Source organism: Seriola aureovittata, chromosome 22 (genome assembly GCF_021018895.1).
Source record: "Seriola aureovittata isolate HTS-2021-v1 ecotype China chromosome 22, ASM2101889v1, whole genome shotgun sequence".
In the NCBI taxonomy this organism is placed as follows: Eukaryota; Metazoa; Chordata; class Actinopteri; order Carangiformes; family Carangidae; genus Seriola; species Seriola aureovittata.
In genome coordinates, this window is record NC_079385.1 from 11,441,060 (window position 1) to 11,453,793 (window position 12,734).

At 41.9% G+C, this 12,734-nt stretch overlaps 1 long non-coding RNA gene across 2 annotated transcripts in view; it reads left to right on the forward strand.

Annotated features, from left to right (window-relative positions):
• LOC130163797 (uncharacterized) overlaps positions 1–12,734 on the forward strand; it is a 55,954-nt gene that overhangs the window by 37,752 nt on the left and 5,468 nt on the right. The gene's annotated exons all lie outside the window — the stretch shown is intronic.

The following is a 12,734-nucleotide window of genomic DNA, read 5'->3' on the forward strand; positions in this document are numbered from 1 at the left end:
GCAGGCTGGGATGTTTACACTGGAAGGTATCATGAGTGTCAGGGGGCACCAGAGGAATATTCTCAAATCTGCCTCGCACAAAGGTCTTCATTAGTTTTGAGCATTGCTTCACCTTGTGCAGACATATCTTGGTGGACAGGTAAAGTCAACCAATCAAAGTTTACTGCTCTCCAAGGATATAAAAATTCCTGAAGAAAAGTCACTGTACTCAAGGACGTAGGTTTCATTTTTTTGTCCAGTTACACGGCCAAAGTTTTAACTACCTATAATCGGCAAATACAACATTGTGACATTTTAAGGATAAGACTGTTGTTGTTTTGTATATTTCTTACTGTCAACAAATCACATGAAAAGACCAAAACCAACAATGAATTGATCCAACTACTCACTGTCTGTGTAGCCAAAGCCTAATATAGCTTATTCCTTTGTGTCATAGAGCTCCACTGTTGTTCAAAACACATCAGTGAACCACACTGTTGCACTGAGTGACGTGCTCTTTCATTAAATTTTATTTCAAGTTGCTGTAAATACAAATAGAGCACCAAATGTGTATCAATCCACAGCTGAAAATAGTGCCCAACAAATTCGCCACTTACTCCTCTTTGAGAAATGTTTGTGTTAGCCATTAAGTGCAAATACTAAAGACGACTGGCTTTTACTTTAGAGTAAAAGCAGAGATTTAGGACTTTCAGCTTTTCAGTTGTGATTTCACACATTTTAAAGGAGCCTTTTGTGAGTTTTATTATTGCTACATAGCAAACGATAGCATTTACAGCTGTTTACTTACCAGTCTAGACGAAATGTTCAGCATCAGTCTCCAGCGGTGGAAAGCAACACCAATGTTAACTCTTGTTTTTCCTCTGTTTATACCACTTCTTTTCCTCGCCTGAAGTTAGCATGCTAACCAGCCAGCCCCTGTCTTGTCACTGCCAGATGTAGGAGTCACTATAGGGTCCAGTCTGCCCTGAAGAGGTACTCCTGCTCAGAGGACGCATTATAACCTCTCATATTGTAAATGCAATGATGGCTAAAGCTCTCGGTAAGCGACCATCACCACCACCGCTCCCGGCAAGAAACCATGTTCAGCGGCAGAAAAAACGTACATATATATATTCCCTTTAATAGTTAAACAATTTCATGCCTGACATCTGTCCAGTGTAACCACCTTTGCTGGCCTGTGGGCAGCTCTTGTGCCTCTCTCTTGATTACCCTGGCAGTAACTGTTAGCAGAGAGTAAAGCAATTTGAATTCTCTCTCCGTGCTGAAGATTCTTATTGGAATGAGGTATATTTCAGATTTTGGAGCTCAGCCACTGCAGAGAGAATACGAAACTATTTTCTGTGGCTGATGCTGTGGTCCAGTCGACCTGGTCATTATTAGACATGAAATAGGATTTAGAGGATACAGGCTTTGAGTTAGGATTTTTTGTGCAGTGAGACAGTGAGGTGAGAAATCAATAACAGCTGATTGGTAAAGCCTAGTTTGTTGCAGCAAAACAATTATCAGAGTTTGAGGTTCTTGTTAAAGTTCAAGAGATGAAACTTTATCGTCATTTTTAGCAAACATTCTGTCTTGTGCTATCACACTGCCGTCCACCTACTCTTGACCCCAATCTCCCACATATCCCCACAGGCAGGGGAAGTGGACACGTTCCCCTCTGCACAGTCTAACCTATCTAACCCACCACTGTGACTTAACCTCAGCACATCTGACAATTGAACATTCTTTAAACTGACCTTGACCACAAAAAAAAAAAGGAAAAAGAAAAATCGAAGAAGTAGGGGGAGTGAGCCTCATAAGAAAACCTCCCACCCTAAAAATAGAAAAGGTGGCAATTAAGTGCCAATCTAATCATCCCTCTGGTAAACGAGCCCTGAAGATTCCGCCCTCATATCCCCAAGGCTTTTTTTTCACACCACTTCTTCATCATTGCTGGCTATCGGCTTAATTACGCCCCCGCCATCCCCAGATAAGAGAGTGATAGCCTTATCACCACGGCTCATTTCCAAATCCATGAAATTAATAAAGTCTACCTCCCGTCTCAGTTCTGGGGCCAAACTTATATTAGCTGTCACGTACGAGAACTCAGTGAAGTAGTACTTTGCCTGTTCTTACAGTTGGCAAAGAAAAGCTACAGGAAATCATCCTCCGGGAGATTAACGACAACGAGGGAAAGGCGTTTTTGTGTTTTAGGCAAATGATATTCGGGCTGTAGTTTTTCACCCTGATGAGGGTTATGTCTGTGTGTTAGTTTTATGATTCCTGAGGCTTCATTTATCACTCACACAGTAGCTGGATTGTCCATTTGGTTCACTTAACTACTTAATTTTCCTTAATCTCTACCTTGGGAAAACCGTTAAATTGCACAGCTTTGTTTCCTTCTGGAGTGGACTTCGCACACATCACTTTATATGCATGTGAAATATCAATTAGTAAAAATACACTGGAATAAAAAAGCTGCCTGCAGACAGTCCATAAAACTCCCAGCTTGTTATAACTGATAGTGTCTTTATCTGTAGCTCATCAATAAACCTCTAATCAAATAAAGTGGAGCTGCTTTCCAGCCCGATCCACCTCGAGTCTATGAGTTCTCCAACTCTCCATGTTGGCTGCTGTAATCAGTGGGGAGACAGCTGGTTTCACCACGCTGTTCCACCTGCCCGCTCCCCTGAGTAAAGGGCTGTGCTTCACCAACCAAATCCACTCCAAGTCTCTCTCCGAGGCACACTCCAGCATGACTGGCAGGGGTCTCACACATCGATTTCAGGGAAAAGGAAGGTTGGGCGGACCCGTCACCGCACCAACGCTGGCAGTGGAATGAGACGAGCTCCCACTAGGTTTGGGCCTGTCATTTATTTCTAAACGACGGCAGATGGTGGGTTTGGCGCTTGCACCATCCTCTCAATCTCCCAAGGTGCACTTCTGTGATGGATGTGGCGAATGGGAGTGCTGCAGAGAAGGCTGAAGCACATCTGCGCGGGCCGATAACAGGGGGCAAAGTATGTCTGGGCTTTCTAGCCGTCGACTCACATCTTTCTGAGTTTATTCGCCTCTCACTTTCATAGCTTTGCTTTTTGCTGCTGTTATCAGCGGGCCACCTTTCTGTTTAGCATGCAGGTGGACTTTAAAGTTTGACATTGCTCCCTGGCTGGGAAATCTACACAAACTTCCCTTCCTGTATGAGATATACCTCATTTGAAAAGTGGTTGTTGCTATGATAGTTAATCATCACAAAATTATATTAACTCTAGCTCTTTTAAGGTCTTAAAGCCATTAAAAAACTTACAGGGAAACTTTTAGAGGAAGTTATACTCAATTGGCCGATTCTTAACAAAATCTTTCTTAATTGTCTTCATTCTTTTTGTTATCCTCATAATGCGCTCTGTCTTAATAGGTGTAATAAGAATAAGTCAGTAAAAATATTGTCATTATACTGTTCTGATTCAGTCATGATACCCAAGCTGAACGAACAACAGTGTCTTTTCACAGAGGTGTGAACAATAACATGTTTTATGTGGCTCTTTTTAAAAGTTATTTTAACCATTAATCAATTACCAGAACATTTGGTGATTTATTTTCTGTCAATGCACACCCATAACAATCTGTCCATCTTCCCACCTCTGTTTTTTTTTCTTCCTCTCAAGATCCATTGAATCTTGCCTTTATTGAAGCAGTTTACAAACACAAACCCTCTGCCCACGCGTCATCTGACACCGGAGATCCAAAGACACATTAAAGTGAGCAATCACCATCTAACAACACCCTTTCAAAGGTCACGTCAGCTTCATCATCCTAATCATCAAACACACCATCACTTACCATGATTTAGGGTTGCAGTAAAAGCATCATAACCCGCCCAGCCACATCCCTGCCCATAAATGTATCCATGGCAACAGAGACGTTGTGCTGCCCTCCGACGATGCCTCTTTGGGATTCTCCGTGCGTCGCTGCAGGGTGACAAGTCAGGCGTAAAGAGTCGATTTAGCTGCGGCATTGGGGAGGCTCGCACATTAGCAGAAAGGAAATAGGAGCCAGCAAATACTTAGTGGGTGATTGGCTCCGCAATAACAGAACACCCCCTTTGGCAGCTCGTCAAGCGGTGCTATACGGATGCCATTACAAACAGGGGGCCATTAGCAGCCATCTAGGCTTTGTGAGGCATGTCGCTGCTTCACACCTTTAACCCCCAGGGCTGTTTTAAGATGTGTATGATCAGCTGTATACAACTCGTCCTGCGTGTTTGTCTTTTTTTTTTTTTATCTTTATAGATAGATAGATAGATGGATAGAATCGAGGGGAGTGGTTGGAGTCTTTATTCAACCATAACAAAATCCTGCACTTTCATGTAACGAGGTACAACATCTAGTCCAGATCCCAAAGGCCTAGTTACATCAGTCCCCTTTGCAAAAAGAAGCAATTTGGGTCAAAATATGGCTGTGTGTGTGTGTGTGTGTGTGTGTGTGTGTACGTGTGTGTATGTGTGTGTACGTGTGTACGTGTATGTGTGTGTGTGTGTGTGTGTGTGTGTGTGTGTGTGTGTGTGTGTGTGTGTGTACACAACACCTCAGAGGATCAGACCCAGATCTGAGTCAGAAACAAAACCTTTCTGTTTGCCTTTATGAACGGGCAACTTCAGATTGCACTTTCAGTTTCACATAGAGCTACATTAATGTTGCTCATATTAAGGTTGAATAGCGCCTAATAGCAGCTGTTTAGTGCATTTTTGCTGCAGGATTAAGTTTTTAAGCAGATACACACACATATCCTAAAAGCTTCCCGTTTCTGTCGGCAGCACTAGAGACTAGCGCTGCATTATAATGACTTCCTCACTGTAGGAAAATGTGCTTTGTGATTTTTATGCCTCATGCAGTGTTGAGGAATGGGTACATGCTGTATGTAAGTAGCTAGAGCTGCACAGAGGCACTATTAATATTCAGTAAAAAGCTAACTTAACCAGTGGTGGGATGAATATTTTATCACCATAGGGTACATTGATGTTTTCTCTCTTTCTATTGTGGTGTGAAAAGGCCTGTCAAATCCCATTTAAATGTTATCATTTTGCAGCTTTACGCTGAAACGAGCACAAAATATAATGTGCCTCAAACCATGTGGCCACATTATAAGTCACAGATTCTTACAAAGTGGTCAGAGGAGCCTGTTGATGCTGCTTTTTGCACCAAATAATAGTTTCATAATCTTGTAGTTTTAATGTATCACCTCTGCTGTATTTTTATGGAATAGACATAATTGTTCTTGATAAGAGAAATAATTAGCAGCTGGTATTCACAGATAGCTTGGCTGTGAAAGAATAAGCTAATAAGATAATTAGCAAGCTGCTAATGCGAGAGCACGTACCTGGAATACTGGAGATATGTTTTGATGAATACACTATAAACAAGGTCTGATAGAAGGAAGTAAGGGAGCGGGAATATCTTTTCTGGTTTGCACTTCACTGCATCATCAGCCCCAGTTTGTGTCTTATACTGGGATCAAGAGCACAGAAACCATGATGGGGACATCCCTACTTATCTCTCAACCCTTTGACTTTGCCTGCTCACTAAGTCTTCCCTGACTATACGAGTGACCAGTCGTGATTTTATTTGGTGGTGGTGATGAGACATCGGAGAGAACAGAAACCCCACAAACCACCTGGGCTTAAAGGAGGAATTTGGTGTAGGTGTTTGTCCGAGTCACTTTGTTAGGTAACTGCCACAGAGGGAAAAAAAATCAATAGCTAGGTAGCTTGGTTCTGTGATTTAAAAAAAAATCGAATGTACAAGCCTGTGTACATGAAAATGTCAAGGTGGAAGTTAACCATGACTCACAACAATTGAGAAGAATTATCCAGTCACAGAGTTCAAAAATTCTGTTATGTGCACAAGATGACAAAAATTTGCTGATTAAATCAATTAACTTTCCAGTTCTGGCTCCATTTTTGGACCCAAATTGAACAGCGAAGCATTTTGAACTGGCCACAGCTCTGATTTGTCGCTTCCGGCTTCTGGCTTCTTTTCTATAGCAACAGCACCTGAGGCTCGTGGGTATTGTTGTTTGTCTACCACGCCAAACGGACAAAAACAAAACATGATTCCTCATAGACATGAAGTAATGAAAACGGACATAGCGTGAACCTATAACATCGTTACATTATCCACGAAACTCCCGTGCGTCTACGTTATGGGAATTCAGAGCCGGGAAAACACTTGTGGAACCAAACGGCTCTGTCAGCTCTTCTCTGTCCTTACAGCTGCTACATTCACTAGATGTGTTGCCCATTCAGTGAAAGTCTGTTTCTCCCTCCACTGAGGTCCTGTGTAGCTAAACCTCAGGCAGAGCGAAGGCTAAGGCTACAAAACCTTCCGGGTCTGTACCCATGCTTAAAATGCATGCATTCTTGCTAGAGTGCCACAATTTAGATGAAAGCATCCGGCAAATAGTATGTGTGTTATGTAAAATGAGTTGCCTGCCCTGCCCGGCCCATCTGTATGCACTTCAGTAGTCTCCTCTACCACCCATGAGATGGTGCACAAACACCCCAGGAGGGTTTTCTTTTTGGTATTTCTTTTTCTTTTTTTTTTTTGGTTTTTTTTTTTTTTTTTACTTTCACAGTCCCGCAGGCACCCTCACTGACTGGCATCTCATTAGGAGAGCAGAGCGGCATGCTCGTGTGTGTGTGTGTGTGTGTGTGTGCGCCGCCAGACAGGCCCCGCCACAGGCTGCATGCTAATTGCGGAGGCGTAGCCAGCATGAGATGACCTTGTATGGTAAAGGAGGAAAGGGGGCAGAGAAGTGGTTTTGTTCAGCGTCTGGTGGGCAGGGGGCTCTCCTCCTCAAACCACTTCTGTCCTGACCTTGGGCAGCAAAGTCAGCCAAGTCTGACCACTCACTGGAGTGAGATCATAAAGCGGAAGTCTCATTAAAAAAAAATTTAAAAAAATGAAGCAGCACAGTGTTTAACATACATAGTAAGCACTTTACTTCTCACGCTGATACACAGCAGCTTGTAATGAGTAAAGCATCTTAGTGAGTGACATTATTCTGACATTAATTTGCTGCTTATCATAACTTTACCAAAGTTCCAAATTACTGACTTGTTTTTTTTTTTAGCTTGACAACTCATTAGGTTCAAGGCTTCAAGTCAAAGTCACATTCAAAACACATTCTGACAGTAATGTACATACTTTCACCTTGTGTGACATTCATTTACAACATGTCTCAGCTGTATTAAACTGTAGTTGTGAAGTTGGGGTCATTCTTACAAAGGGCGTGTAATTTCCATTGAATTCGCAAAGCAGCTTTATAAACTCTGAATATTGATGCATATAATAGAGAAGGTTTTTTTTTCTTTTCTTTTTTTTCATTTGGCGATTAGATGTGGACTCTTCCTGCCTTGTGTATTTCAAACGCTGAACTCTGTCTGGTTCTATCGGTAATTTCATCAGAACCTCTCCAGTCCAATAACCCGACCTTTTGACAGCGCACTCAATCTCAGCACTCACATCTGACAGGTTTTTCGCGAGCAGCTAAACTGTTAAGTCCTAAGATTAAATTCCAATCAATGACGAATCGCGTAAACACTCGGACGGAGAGGAGAGATGGAGAAAGGATGGGAGGGAAGCGACACCGGGGAGAGTGTGTGTGTGTGTGTGTTTTTGTGTGTGTAACTGTCCAAAAAAGGTCAAATATGGCCTCATACAGTATCCCCCAATAAAGTAATAAGCAGCCTGCAGGAGGAAACAATGGTTTTGTATCTTCCTAATACTCGAGTCCTCCCGAAATTTAATTTAGTCCCTGCAAATAAAGAATATGAAGTATGTGATGCGTGAGAGAGAGACATACACTTACAGAGAGAGAGAGAGAGACTAGGCGGCCTGTCTGTTTTAGTGCCATTACTTCTTCCCTGCCACTCATTGATAAAGAGGCGCTGCCATCAGCCAAACCAGCCATCTCCTTCAGTCCTCATTAAAATGTCGTCATATTAAAAAATCATTTCAGGCCTTTGCTGATGAGCGTTTTATTGCCTTCATGAAAATGTTCTCACTTTGGAGTCAACGGGAGAGAGAAAACCTCCAATGAGTAATGAAAACGAGGGTGGGGTGAGGGGTAGGACGGAGTAGATAAGGGTGATTTGTTGCATACTTGGGAGGGTGGTTTTGATTTTTAGACTATTAATAATTTCTTCATTTAGCTGCCCTACATAAACATCCTGTCTGTACAGTAATGCATGTAGCAATGGCAAGAAGAAAGGGAACTGAACATGAGCTCAAACGAGAGTATCACTTTAGTCGAGGAAGAATTTGATGTGCACCATTTTGTTGTTTTTTTACAGCATCTTATCTCCTGTGGCGTTTTACAGTGTGTGAGCGTTAAGGCCCTTTTTATAAACTCTGTTTTAAGCAATTAAAAACTAGTGCTCGTTACACCACACATTTACCCAGTAAGCAATGATAGCTCATTCCAATTAGCAGTTAATGCTGCTGCTAACAAAACACCGGAAAAGTAAAGGGCCACTTACAAAGTAGTGCAACAAATGAAGAGAAAACCTAATATCCAGTGTGGTTAACAACACCTTTCACCTTTGCCAGGTCAGTCAGATGTTGCGCTCGAACAGGGAGTCCGGAGTTAATCTTCTACTCGCTTACAAAATGCCTCCACAAGCAGTTTTTATCGTACAGACGAGGAATAGAAAAAGCAATCTTCTAATACCCCTGCAGTGGAAAAACAGCAGTAGCAAGAACATGGAGGCATATCAGTGGGAGTGTAAAGGTTACCGGAGAGGGAATTTCACACACACACACGCTTTTAACAATAACATAATGAAAATCCTGTGGTCTTCTAATGACATCAAGACCTGTGGCTGCTGTATGTTGTACATATAAAGTCCAACACAGCCTCCAAAGACTTGAATTTGCCGTTGCAGAAGCAGGTTGTCTGCTGAAAGTCCTTGAAACATCAAAGGCGCAATAAAGGATTAGGTTTAAATAGACACAGTCTTACTCCTATTCATCCTCGCCAGCTCATTATCTGAGGTATAGCCTCTGCTCTCGTTGTTTGGGCTCTTATTCTCAGCTTTTCGCCATTTCCATTTTGCTGATTTGTTGCTCAGATCATCATGAAAAGCCACGCAGCAGCAGCAGCAGCAGCAGCATGCGTACATGTCCTGTGAAGGCTGGAGAGAAAAATGATGAGTTAAAGTGCAGACGCGCCTGCTGCACATCACTCCCATGATGTAAAATTAATGCGGCCATATGCTGATGTGTTCAGGCACCAGTGGTGATTAAATGATTTGGTTTTATCTGATGAAGAAGTAAAAGTTTTTTTCTTTTTTTTTTGTGCCGTTTGTTATGTTGCGGCGTGCTATCCGTCTCCCACCGATAATTGAATTCCTATTCAAAGTGGAAGCAAAAATAACCACATTAGCAGAATATAACTACTGTACTCTTTCCCTGAGTTGTGTGTTTTGTTTATGAGTTATTTTAATTGTAAATAAAAACAAGAGTGCACCAGAATCAATCTATTAATACAGGAAACCATGAATTGTGAGAGGCTATTAAACAACTTTCACACACAAACACGGAGGAACAACAAACAGTGGGCACACACAAGCACATGGTTCGTAGGAGTACATTAATGTCCCAGCAGAATGTGCACATAACTACTTGATTGGCCTCAAGGGATGTAATATCTACGCTTTAATTTCAGATAGCAAGTAAGCATATCCTGTTACAAGCCATTACAAGAGTTTAATGCCAGGCGCTGTGTTGGGGATGGTGTTTGTTATGCTCTCATTTTTATATCTTCACTTCTCAGGATTTAGCCGTGTTGAGAGATGAGATGAAAAGATTTCTGCTATTTGGGCTACAGCTCTTGTCTTGCAAAATGTATTCACGTAATTAAAGATTCGCAGTTGAAAATAACTGCTTATTTCTCTTCTGTTAAGGCTGATCCAGAAGCAGGAGTAAAAAGTTAGAGGGACACAGAGTAGCTGTAACTAATTGCTTCTCCCCTCTGGGTGTGTGGTGTAATACACTTTACTTTAGATGTGATGTGAGTGCAGTTTTATTTTATTTTTTTTAGGATGAGCACTCCACTGTGGATGCTGGACAGACACATTCGTTTCTTGCCCTGGCTTGGGGCTCATGTTCGTACGCTCGCCAGTCAAAGAGTTGCTCGTGGCTCGGGTTTTTTTTCTGGTTGTAATACAGACAGAAAATGCCAAAAACAATGTTCAGTCATTACTCATCCCACAACCTACTGAGTTCTGGGCAGGAATAGAAAGTGAGCTGAGATTTTGCCAGTCAAGAGGAGCCAGAGGTGGTGGAAGTGCTCAGATCCTTTATTAAAGCAACAAAGCACCAGAATATAAAAACACTCAACTTTAAATGTCCTGCATTTAAAAACCCTGATTCAGTGCAAGTGTTATTAGCGGAAAGCACTTGTTTTGTAGAGAAAATGTATGTAGTGTAGTCCAGTGGTTCTCAACCTAGGGTCTGAGCCCCCTACAAAAGATAAATATGCAGGATTGTGAGATGATTCCTGGGACAGGAAAGAAGAAGAGACAGAGTTATGCTCCCAAAATATGTATTTACTTTTTGGATTTCCTTCTGATTTTTGTTTGAAAATTCTTTATTTAAATGAAAACCATCTGAGAAGTTTAGAGGGGGAATCAACTGGAGACTGTCCCAACACGAAGAATAGCAGGACGCTTTTCATCAAATGGCCCAAAACAACATGTGTAGGTTTGAACGCCAAAGCCCAGTAGTAACTAGTGGTCATAGACATTATGACACGGAGGTCGGGTGATTTTATTGTGGAGCGACAAAGTCCACGTAGGGAGGAGGTCGGTGTTGATCACTGCGTCAACAAAACATCACACGCTCACTCACAGACTCACTACTTCCTTTATAGTCCACTATACAGTGAGTTCGCCATTTTGTAGTCCTGTCCGATTGTATAGGGAGAATTATTATACCCTATATAGCAGACTCATAGTATCCCACAATGCATCATGAAAAGCAGTGCACAACAGATGGTCACTAACCAAGCAATATATATACCATCATGCATTGCACTCGCACACATTACGGTGCGGAGAAATTGTTTTCCGAAAGTGTTTTACCATTGTACCGATGAGCTCACTGTTTGGTCCTCTACATACAACTTCCTGGATAGTGACGAGGGAGAAGTGAGTGAGTGACACAACCTATGTTGTCGTTTATAAGCATGATCACAATCCTTCCTGTTTATTACTGTAACCACGACGATGAAGGTCACCGAACAAGTCGGAAGTAGCTTTTTGGGAATCACTGGCTATTATGTTTTTTTTTTTATATAAAACATAAAATATTAAAATCGATACACTCCAGTACAGTACTTGTGTAAAAGTAAACGTAGTTTCTTTTCTGCTATTTCCGATAAATGTGCCTCAAGACACTGGAAAAACATTTAAAACTGTGAAAACGGCCTGTAGCTTGCTAAAAACCGTGCTTTTGGCTTTTGGGTGTAGCACAGGCTGAGAAATACTGCGTGGAGGGGGGGGTGATGTTCATTTGTGACATCCTCATTTCATATTCTCACCAGTTGGGCATGCCTCAGTTTTGAGGTGTAATATAGGGCTGCCAAATCAGCGGTAGCCCCATTACTCATCCCCCTCTGTGCTGTCTCCTGGCTTGTGCTCCGGCGCTAATGCAGATTACAGGGATATATGAGGGCTATTTTGTTCGCTGCAGGGTGGAAACGATCACAGGCAACCCCATCCCTCTCTGATGCACGACTCTACATCTGTTCCCCCCACAGAAGCCTATCTGGAGATCCATCAGAGCCAAGCCCTTATCAGATCTGCGGCTGCTACATCTATTGCACATCAATTATAGATGCTATGTGTAAAAAAAAATTGGGTCACTCTATCAACATGCGCTCTCGGTCCTCAGAGACATTGTTTTGTTAAGTGATTAGTGAGTTGACTTTAGATACAGTTTGTACACGTTATAAGTGTTACATGGTCCATTTATGATACATGAGTATCCTGTAGACACAAGGGGCTCCCAGTGAAGGAGAATCATTTCCAACTAATAATGGTTTTGCCATAATGATAATGTGGCTCAAACTAACTTCGTTAAAGTAGAAAGATCCACACTTTTCTGTGAACTTTCAGACCCTCTGTGGCCTGTGTTTGTGGGATTTGTGCATGTGGAAATCCACACAGGTGTTAAACACATTCCTCACAATCGATAAACCCATTTTTGGTTCTTGCTGAAAGACAATCAAAGGTGATAAATGAGCCGAGCCGCATTATCCGTAGCAGAGCTTAAATTCATTTCCAACTTGCTCCCTGACAGAGAACACAGACATATTATTCAAATTTCTATTTATTCTGTGACCAGGACACGACCAAAACCGCACGTTTAATCTTTATGCAAGTCTCTCCTCATCTGTTGGGTAAATAGACCATTCATCATATTACTGGGCTTTTACAGCTTGACTGTTTGAGTGATCTGTCTCTCAAACAGCCTCTCTCCCTGGCAGCCCAATCAATCATTTTTCAATGAAGATGTCACAGCTCATTGTGTGGAGTGTTATCCCAAACAATTTTCAGACCCTTTTAGATGATAAATTAAAAGCTAAGCCTTTTTTTTTTTTTTCTTTTTGTCCATGAGGAGGGTTGGTCCTGTCTCTAAAATATGTAGGTACAGTATTCGTACAGGCAGCATATGGAGCATTTACCCGTATTCTTC